Raw genomic sequence first — 10,131 nt, 5'->3', positions numbered from 1 at the left:
CACACACACACACACACACACACACACACACACACACACACACACACTATAGGGTAGGGGCAATTTCCATGGATACTCAGTTCTTCCTTGGATGTGCATCCTTATAGCCAGAGCCATTAATTGCAGTGTGATGATGTCCTAGAGCCCTGATGCTTCTCATTGTTCCTAGGAGTTGGGTCTGTGTCAGTTGGAGGTCCAGGACTTGGGTTGTCCTGAGAAGCTCTTTATCGAGCCAGTTTGTGGCTAACTGGCTTTGAACATGAAATGAGTGACTCTCTGAGCTCTCAGTGCCACCATGTAATGTCAAAAAGCAAGAGTGGAGGCCACGAAAATGGGAGAGGGGAACGGAAGTACGTCTCAGCAAAGAGAGGAAAGGCCATAACAGGGCATGTGTGCGGGCAACAAGGGAGTTTAGAAAGGGAAGACCCTTCACTGTTACAGGACACGCAGCCAGGCGGAGAGCATAGATCATGATAAGGAGGACACCTGTTGCCCTCTTAGCTATGGAAGCTCTGAAGGCCCCCAAAAGAGAGCTGGGATCAACGAGGGCTATTAAAAAACAAAACAAAACAAAACAAAACAAAAAAAACCAGTGGTTAGGAATGGAGGTGAAAAGCTACTTTCAAGGTGTTGGTTGTAGTTCGTTTTGGTTTTTTTAAATTTATGTTAAGTAAGGGATAAAAGTTAAAGTCACTGTTGTCAAGAAAATATGAAATAAGCACAGGTCAAAGGTTTATTTACCCATTAATTAATGAGCAAGCCAATAATATTTTACATCAGATTCCAAGAGCATTTCAGAAGCTACATGTGGAAACAGGCATGGCTAGAGCACAAAACAGGTTAGTGTCCAGCAGAGCCACCGGCCTCCGGGGTTATGTGTTTCAGCAGATAGAAATTCTTAACATCTCTAATGGGCAAACATTTACAAGTTAACAAGCAACTTCACAACATCTGAGGCCTTTCATTGCAAAGGAACAGTTAAACAGTTCATTTTTCTAGAAAATTTTTGGGCAGCCTCTTCCCCCATATAACATTGAGAGGTCATGATGCTCACTTCCTTGCTTATTTCCAGGTTTTGGATCTCTTTTCAGACCATCCACAGGGTATGCTGCCAGCAAGGTTCCGGGGCAGGGATGGGAGGGGGCTTTGAGGGTGAAGCTGCTGGCCACTGGAAATCAATTTTGGGTGAATTATGTGGTGGTTATATAGAGTTTTTCTTGCATGTGATATTAACCTTTTTTAAAAAAAATCTACCTTTGAAATCTTCAACAAATCTACCTGGCTTGATAATGTTTTGTAGAGTGGTGGGCATACCAGGACCCACTGGGGGCTGCCCATGGGAGGTATCCATGCTTCCTCTCCCCCATGCTGGAGTGGCCAGGAGTCCCATTACAGTAGGTCATCAGTCCTGGTAAGAGTCCTCAGAGGTGGGTTTCATACTCAGCATTTTAGAGATGAAGTAACTGCGATATAGAGAGGTCCAGTAACTTGCCATCTGGCGAGCTTATACCAAGCCAAGATTAAAACGAGTTCTGCTAACCTCTCGAGCTCATTCTGCATTTTTTCCATGGACTTTGTAGATGACAAGAGTCAAGGAAGTGAGGGAAACTGCCATTCTTCAGCTTGGAAGTAAAGTAGGCTAAGGCATTTTGTAAACTACATTCCAGGAAACACGTGTAGTACTATGTTAATTTGAAATACCACTTCATATATTTTCCTTCAGTCATTTTGTCATGAGAGCTAAGCCAAAAATGTTGGCTTGCTGCCCCATATAACAAAGACCACCTAGAACCTGGAGCCTTTGCTCAGCTTCAAATTTCGTACTAGACTTAAAATGCTCTAGCAAGACAGTGGCATTTCAAGAGAGAAAAGAATTTCACTGGAAACTCTCAGGCTGAAATTTGGTTATCAGGAATCAGTGCTGGAAAAATGTACCACAGAACAACCTGCAGGGATGGACGGGAGAGAGGAAGGAGGAGAAAGCTGGCTGGAGTGGGTGGGGCTTCCATTGGGCCCAACGTGTGAAGAAGACAGGTTGACCAGAAGGGTCTAAAAAAGAAGATTCCAGAGCATGGGAGACGTGTAACAAGGTGCGATGGACGGCTTAAAATCACCATCAGTGGGCACAAGTGTAGTACTGAGAAGAGCAGGTGGGCCCAGCCACACCCATTGGTCCCTTCACCATCTCTCTGTTGGGTCCCCCGTTCCCACTGCTCTCCATGTACGGGATATGAGTCCTTTCCCAGTAAGATACACTGAGCAAGTATCTTCTCTCAATTTGTGGCTTGCTTTTTGTTTTTATATTTTATAGCTTCTTTTGGTTAACATAAAATTTTAATTTAAATATGGAGCAATCTGTCATCCTTTTCCCTCAAGGTTAATGCCTTTCATGTTCTAGCTCAGAGAGCATTCACCACCCTAACGACAGGGAGAGTGCATCTTACGTTACCTTCTAGAAGCTTGTTTTGCTCTATACTGTTGAATCTATTTATTTAATATAGAATATGAGATAGAATCATGTATCATATGTATTTAAACAGCCTCACCACTGTTTATTGAAATGACCTTTCTTTTCCTTCTGTTGTGTAGTTTCACCTCCAACAAGTGTGTCTGTGTATGTAGGTTATTTCTGGGTATGCTTTTCTGTTCCATTGGTCTTTTGTCTGTCCTTGTGCCAATGTCTCCCTGGTTTATGATAAATTGTGATGGCCACTAGAGTAAGTCCTTCCACTTTGTACTTTGGATATGCCCTGGCTGTTCTTGGCCTAGTGCTTTGTCATATATGCTTTAGAATCACCTCTTCAGGTTCCCCCAAAAAGTCCTATTTAAGTTTTGACCAGGATTGTATTGAATTTTCTGACCTTTGGGGAAAGTTGTCATCTTCAAAACGTAGAGTCTTTCAATCCATAAACATGGTGTATCTCCCTATTAGAATTTCTTTACTGCATCTTTATTTTTATTTAATATTATTTAATATTTATTATTTTCTCTACTATATCTTGATTTTTAAGTGCCATTTTAGTTTTATAATTCTTCCATACATATTCTGTTACTTTTTTTACTGAGTATTTAATTTGCTGTTTTATTGTGACTCGTATCTCTTCTTTAACATGTTTATTCTTGGAGCGCCTGGGTGGCTCAGATGGTTAAACATCTGCCTTTGGCTCAGGTCATGATCCCAGGGTCCTGGGATCCAGCCCTGCATCGGGCCCCCTGCTTAGTGGGGAGCCTGCTTCTCCCTCTCCTTCTGCTCCTCCTGCTTGTGTTCTGTTGCTCTCTCTGTCAAATAAATAAATAAAATCTTAAAAAAAATAAAATAAAGTGTTTATTCTTCCTGATTGTTGATACATAGAGGTGAAATAATTTGGTTTTCACTTTATATCCAATACCTCATTAAGCTTACTTATTTGTTCCAATATTTTATCTGTAGACTTCCCTGTATTTTCTTTGTAAGTAATCATTTCGCCTCTGAAACGTGGTGTCATTTTTTTTCTAAATAGTATAACTTGTTTTTTTTTTTTCTACTCTTGACATAGACTAGAACCTCTAGTTAAGTTGAATAGAAGAAGCCATTCTTGTCTTCCCTCAGGCTTCCAACCGGAAATACTCACTGTCAGCCCTTCCCTCATGGCCCTTTATCAGGGCTTCTCGGGCATCATGCAGATGTGCTTTGCTTTGCTTGTTTCCTTTCTCCCTTCTTTTCTTCACTTATGAGGTTTCTTGTTTTAAGCCACCAATTTTGTGGTAACTTCTTAGGCAACAATAGAAAATCAACACAAGGAGGGACAAAAGCGATAGCAGAAATTAAAAATGTCTAGTAAATAAATCACTCAAATTATTTTTGGAAAAAAGTAATCTAAAGGCATATCCTCCTCGTCAACTGAGAGATTAATAGAAATAAACGATTCAGAAATGGGGGAATTAGTAATAGCGAACAGCTCTTTGAATAACTCCTGGACCAAAGAGGGAATTTACAAAAATCAATTGCCAACTATTTAAAAAATAATAGCATTGCAGGTATTATGTATGAGTAGTTGAGACGCATACATATTCTACTCCAAGTCAGATTTATAATTCTAAGAATTTTTATTATTAAGCCATAATGATAATTCATAAAACATTTAACACAAATGATTAGTGAGAGAACAATGCCAAGTTTATGAAAAGGAAGTGGAGGAGTATATTTAATACAAAAGCAGACATTAGTACATTAGAAAAAAAAATGTGAAATATGTAAATATCAAGAGTTGTCTCTTGAAAGAAAATGATAAGGTATATAAAACACTAGCAGGGCACCTGGGTGGCTCAGATGGTTAAGCGTCTGCCTTCGGCTCAGGTCATGATCCCAGGGTCCTGGGATCGAGTCCCGCATCGGGCTCCCTGCTAGGTGGGGAGCCTCCTTCTCCCTCTGCCTCTGCCTCTCTCTCTCTCTCTCTCTCTCATGAATAAGTAAATTAAATTAAAATTAAAAATAAAAATTAAAAAATTTAAAAAATTTAAAAATTTAAAAACATAAAACACTAGCAGATCTAATTAAGCAAAACAAATAGAAAGAAAGCATCAATTTAATTAGGCATAAGAACAGGAGGACATATAAACTGATACATGGGAAAAAATTCAAAAAGAAATTCTCTAAATATCCTTTTAAATCTATATTTTAATGACCCATATATCTCTTCAATAATGTCTACATCTCCTTAATATATCTCTTAGTAATCTGAATAATCTACCTCTTACTTAATAACAAGTAAATTCTTCCTTCTTTTGTGCTTTCCAGATTTTATGATGGAACTGCATAATGTTTAAAATCAGAAGAATATGATGCCTGCCATTTACTGCCTGCCCTCCTCCCCCAAATAACAAAGAACCACTGGGACTAGAATCTACTCTTTGTTTTCCTGTGTAAAATCTGGCAACTGTCTCACCTTCCTGGACCTCCATGAGGAAAGTGAATAGCCTCAAGTATCCAGCAGTTTAACAGAATGAACCATTGTGCCCCTGCCTCCTGGTGTGGTCAGGATAATCAAAGCTCACTTATCAAGGTACTTGGGATTCCTTGGTTAGCTAAGAACTGAACAGAAGACTCTTTGCTCCAGCTCTGCTAATAAAAGAAATCTTCCAAAATGTAGGAGAGGAACAAATACTTTTAAGTGTATACTTGATAGGATGAAATCACACATCTAAAGAAAAGGATCCCATATGTGGGGAAAGATTACAACCAACCAGTGGAGGAGGCTGCCTAGCAGAGGGCCGCAGGGCCACCCAAGGGGGCAAGACAGAACCACCAAAGCCATCAGCTAAGTCAGTGCTTTGCTCTTTTCCCTTTTGTCTCCTCCCGCGGATTCTGGAGCATCCAGAGGCCACATAATGGGGTGGGGGAGAAGAGGAGAGAGGAGAGACAGAGCAGACCCTACCCTCCTTCCTCTGAGACCTGGGGAGGGAAGAGCTCCCTGAACTGGAAGGTTCGATTTAGGCACACCAGTCTTTTAAAATAGTTATGACTCTTAACTGTCTAAAATAATTGTACATTTCTGGCAGAGGCTGCTTGACAGCCGTGACCAAAAAAAAGAAATCAGGCTTTTTGTATTTATTCTCAAGCTCGATATACATTCCCCCATACAATAAGTAATTATTGAGAAACTAGTATGCAGAAGGTAGGTCCTGTGGATAAAATGATTATGGTGGCCTCTAACCTTGAGGTTCTTAACCTAATGATGTAGGGAGGCCATGAAAAGTGAACACAGCACAATCTGGGAAGGCCCGTAATAAAGGTACAGGTGCACTAACCAGTCATTCTTGAGGTAGGTGAGTCGGTGACTCTCTAGGGGGCTCAGCTCTGGTGCAGGCCTTGTGTGGCTGTCCTGTGGTTTCTGCCAGCCTCCTGTGGTGCATTTGACACTTAGGAGCTGAGTAGTGTGTGCTTTTGAAAGAACTGAGAGTGGGGGCAGGAGACAAGCTAGGAGGCCACTGGATGTGGGGCAGGATCGAGTGTAGGAACCAAGAGATAAGACAAGAATTCATTTTCATAGAATTGCTCATTGGAAGCATTATCCTTACGAAGAGCAAACTTATGCCCATAAAGTCAAGCATGGATTGGAGTGAGCCCAGTGGGGGTATGCACAGCTTAAATTGCTTAATTACATCTGCTGCGTGATATTCTGTAGTAGCTTAATGCTTTGTTTGCAGACACTGTCTATCGTCTGGATGTCTGGCTTATTTCACAGTGGGGCCCAGCTCACGGCATCAGACCTCGGGGACTGAACCTGTCTTCATGGCCCCACACACAACACCTTTAAGATGAGCGTGCCAACCCACAGGGTGGGTTCAGGGAGGTTGAAGGCGAGTTCTCACTGTTGTGGTTTTGGGGCCTGAGGACAATGAGAAAGCAGAGGTGAGAGTCGGGAAGAGGGTGATAAAGAGCTTCTCAGATGGCTCCATTCACAACGTGTTCAGTGGGAACCCGCGAGTGCTTTCAGCAACGAGGGACATCTTATCTGCTGCCAGGATGAGAAATTTCACTTATAACAAAGCTTGGCATAGAAAGGGCTCTTATCTCAGAGTCCAGAATGAGGATATTAGTAACAGCGCCTGCTTCTTTCTCAAGCCCTATTAGCGTCTGGTAACAGCTTTCTCCGATGGTCTTAGCATTGGCTCCGCTGCAGAGAGCTACTGAAAAAGAAAGTTTCTTTGGAAACAAGGTAGATTTATACTGAGAAACATCCCGAATCATCGAGGTTACTACCGATTCAGGTATTTTAGAAAGGTTGCCTGTGAAGAGTTTCTGGGGGGTGAGTCAGATGCTTCCCATTGACTTTCATTACACAGATGAGAGTGGTGTACCTCCGGACGAGGTTTCAGGCAGCCTCGCAGAAAAACTGCATTTCTGTGAATGTAGTGCCTTTATGATTGTATAATGCTTTACTATGACAGTTTGAAACTTTGGGGATATGTGAGTAAGCCTCAAGGGGCCCCCAAAGTCCATCAAACTGTATCTAAGAATTGTGCGCATTTTGTAGGGGAGGAGGGGAGCCATGGCTTGAACTGGTGACACCAATAAATGCACAGAGCACTGCCACCTACATTATTGGAGAAGAGCCTGAAAGAGGTCCGTGGAAGCCATTCTTGCTCTGAGGTTGGAGGAAGCAGCAGGCGTAGAAGCCTTGAGTCAGTCAGGAGTGCTCCTAAGATGCTCAAGAAATAGCTGGGAGGCCAGTGTGAGTGGAACAGGATAAGGAGAACTATGGCAGATGAGCTCAGAAAAAGAGCTCATGTAGGTGTAGAGGGAGAGCATGTCCTGAGGAGCCCACTGGGCCATTCTAAGGATTCTGTGTCCTGCACCATGACTGAGATGGGAAGCCAAGGAAAGCTTTGGAGCCCAGAAGTGTCTTGAATGGATTTTTATTCCAGATGATCCCCTGGCTGCCATGTTGAGCATGGAATCACTTGGGGGGCAAGGGCAGCAGCGGGGCGATTGTTCGATTGGGAGGCCATCACAATGATCCAGGTGATGGGATTTAGATCACAGTAGGAACAGTGGAGGTGATGGATGGGGTCATTTCCCAAATGCGTTTCATAGAGCCATGAGGGTCATTAATGGATAGGTTATGAGTGTCACAGAAAGAAAGGAACCAAGGATGACTCTAATTTTCAAGGCAAAAGCACTCAATCCCCTTTTACTTGGAAATCCTGGAGCCCAGCTGCCTTTGTGTTAGCAGCTATTAAGCAGCTGTGTGCTACTCAGTCTAGGCAAAGGAATGGCTTAGTGCCCTGGTGTTCACCCTCTGGAGGGGCCACACAGGGGAAGTCTTGAACCTACTGATCTGTCCTGATAACCTCTTCAGATCATGAACAGACTCTGTGGGAGAAGTTAATATCCATGTCACCTTTGTACTAAAGGTAGAACAAGAAGGAAGCAGCAAAGGTGAAGGAGAACAGCTGGTGCCCCCAGCCCGAGAGCAAAAGCAGTGGGTGGACGCTCAGTTGGGCCGTGCAGGATAACCTCCTGTTTGCCTTTCACACCCCACACCATGCCCTTCTGCATCCTGCACTGTGACCCAGGACATTGACCCATATGGACTACACTGCGGGTCTGGCTTCAGGTTGAATTTGGGTCTTGAGGGGCACTCGCATGAGATTGAAGAGAGGGAGCAGAGTGCGGCCAGAGTTTTATTTCCCTAGCTCTCTCTGTTGGGCCCAGGGACTGGCTACATCCCCTGACTTACGGGGCTATAGCTCCTGTCTGGTAACCCTCCTCATGCCCCTACCCTCTCCTCTCCTCTCTCCAGACTACAAGTATTAACAGCTCTAGGATGTTACCAGCCTCAGGAAAGTGAGCAGTTCTCATGATTACCCCATACCATGTGTGCTTCTGTAGAACAGCCCCTTTATTAAAGTATACTGCAGTTTGTCTTGCCATCTTATTTCCTGCAGGGGCCTTGACTGATATTTTGGATCTTCAAAGGGAGTTGAGGAGTACAGGCTGAAGATTATAACTTTGACGGTTGATTTCAGTAAGCTTCATTGAAAGATAATTTATATGCAATGAAATTTGTTCATTTGAAGTGTACAACTTGATGAGTTTTGACACATGTATACAGTCATGTAACCAACAATGCGATCGAGATATGGAACATTTGTGTCAAGACAGAATTTTCCTACCACCCTTCCCTCCAGTCTGTCCCTTCGCTCCACACCCTGGTCCCTGGCAACCGTTGCTGTGGTTTCTGAGGTTTGTCGGCTTTCTTCCTTCAGCAAGTGTGTCCTCTGCGTGATGCCCCAGCCAAATGGAAGAGATTAGCAATAGAAGCTTTTAAACAGGAAGACCTTGCCCATGTCAAGAGCCGGAACAGATTTTAACCTATTCCAAAGCCAGGCTCCATGAATAATACTGATGTTGACAGTCACTGGAAGGCAAGGGACAGAAGAGAATAGAAAGAAAATGTCACTGCCTGGGAAGTGGATCTGAGCCTTAGATGGAGGTTTGAGGTAAGGAATAGGGAGGTTGGTCCTAACATTTAAGAACGGGCTCTGGGGTCAAACAAATGATAAGTTCAAATCCTGGCATTCCTGCTGATCAGCCTGGTACTTTCAACTCTGTAGACCTCTATGGTTTCTCGGTAAAAGAGGGACCCTTATACTTAATTTATGTATTCTTGTGAACATTAAAGTGAACTTGTATATGTGATGACCCCAGACCAATATGAAAATATATTCATGCAGCACATAGGCTTCCAGTGAGTCGTTGTTATTATAATAATTATAACCATGTATCTTCTTGCTCACTTTTACCCATCAGTTAAGATTTGTAAGACCTTCATGATATATGTCTTAGTTTTTTATTTATCAACCTTGCTAAGTTTTTGCTTGTTTTAGTGTAAAATATCCCAGTATCCATTTCTAGAAATTTCAACAAGCCTGACAAGATTTTGAAATGTCTTGTTGAGATTTCTGGCATAAACTCTGGCTCTGCTACTCACTAGTTGTGATGGAGGGGCAGGGGTCTCCCTGTGTTCTGCTTCCTGATCTTCAGTTTCCTCCTCCTTAAAATTGTTTGGTTGGGCCGAGTGATTTCTATTGTCTCTGCCAGATCTAAAATATTACAGCTCTTGGATTCAAAACAGGAATATGTAATATCTAACGGGATATTATATTTGAGTGACTCCAGCCTGATTTGGACAGAACAGCCTGAGCATCCACTGCACCTGTTACTACTGTTCAGTGGGATTTTCCTGTGGAATCTAAGAAGGAAGAGTGAAGGAGAAGTGCAGTAGGATGTAGTGTATCTCTGTGTAATTCACAAGCCGGGAACATACCCATCAAATCTGAAGATGCTAGAAGGCATTCTCCATCTCCCCAAATAAAGAGAAAGCAAACCTTTTGGAATTTCTCCTCAGCAAATCTCTTCTTTAATAATGCTAGCTAACAAAATGGCTACCGATGCTAACAGCTGTCAGTGTTCAGACGTAAAGAGCTATTAACCAGGGAGTTCTTTCTGACTTCACACATGCAAAGCTAATGGCAGTTTGGGCTACCTAAATGGTAAGTTAGAACTCAAAATATGGACTTGGGAAGCAATTAGGGTTTATTCTAATTTCATTCCCTAGAAAGTTCTTCCACTGGGTCCCTCAAGAG

General features: G+C 42.7%; 1 long non-coding RNA gene across 3 annotated transcripts in view; it reads left to right on the top strand.

The window, feature by feature from the left end:
* Positions 1 to 9,860, top strand: part of LOC141373469 (uncharacterized) — a 65,126-nt gene extending 55,266 nt beyond the window's left edge. For 2 of the 3 annotated variants that reach the window (XR_012379524.1, XR_012379525.1), the window contains exons 2-4: positions 4,778 to 5,042; positions 8,431 to 8,985; positions 9,587 to 9,860. This is a non-coding gene — a long non-coding RNA (uncharacterized lncRNA). Of the gene's footprint in view, positions 1 to 4,777; positions 5,043 to 7,000; positions 7,271 to 8,430; positions 8,986 to 9,586 lie in introns of those variants that run through there. The other variant, XR_012379523.1, reaches the window with a different exon arrangement.
* Positions 9,861 to 10,131: the final 271 nt, after the last annotated feature.

Source organism: Callorhinus ursinus, unplaced genomic scaffold (assembly GCF_003265705.2).
Source record: "Callorhinus ursinus isolate GAN/ISIS: 27379988/994484 unplaced genomic scaffold, GSC_fseal_2.0 scaffold10, whole genome shotgun sequence".
Taxonomy (NCBI): Eukaryota; Metazoa; Chordata; class Mammalia; order Carnivora; family Otariidae; genus Callorhinus; species Callorhinus ursinus.
The sequence above is the reverse complement of the archived record's forward strand: the minus strand, read 5'-3'. Positions and strand labels throughout refer to the sequence as shown.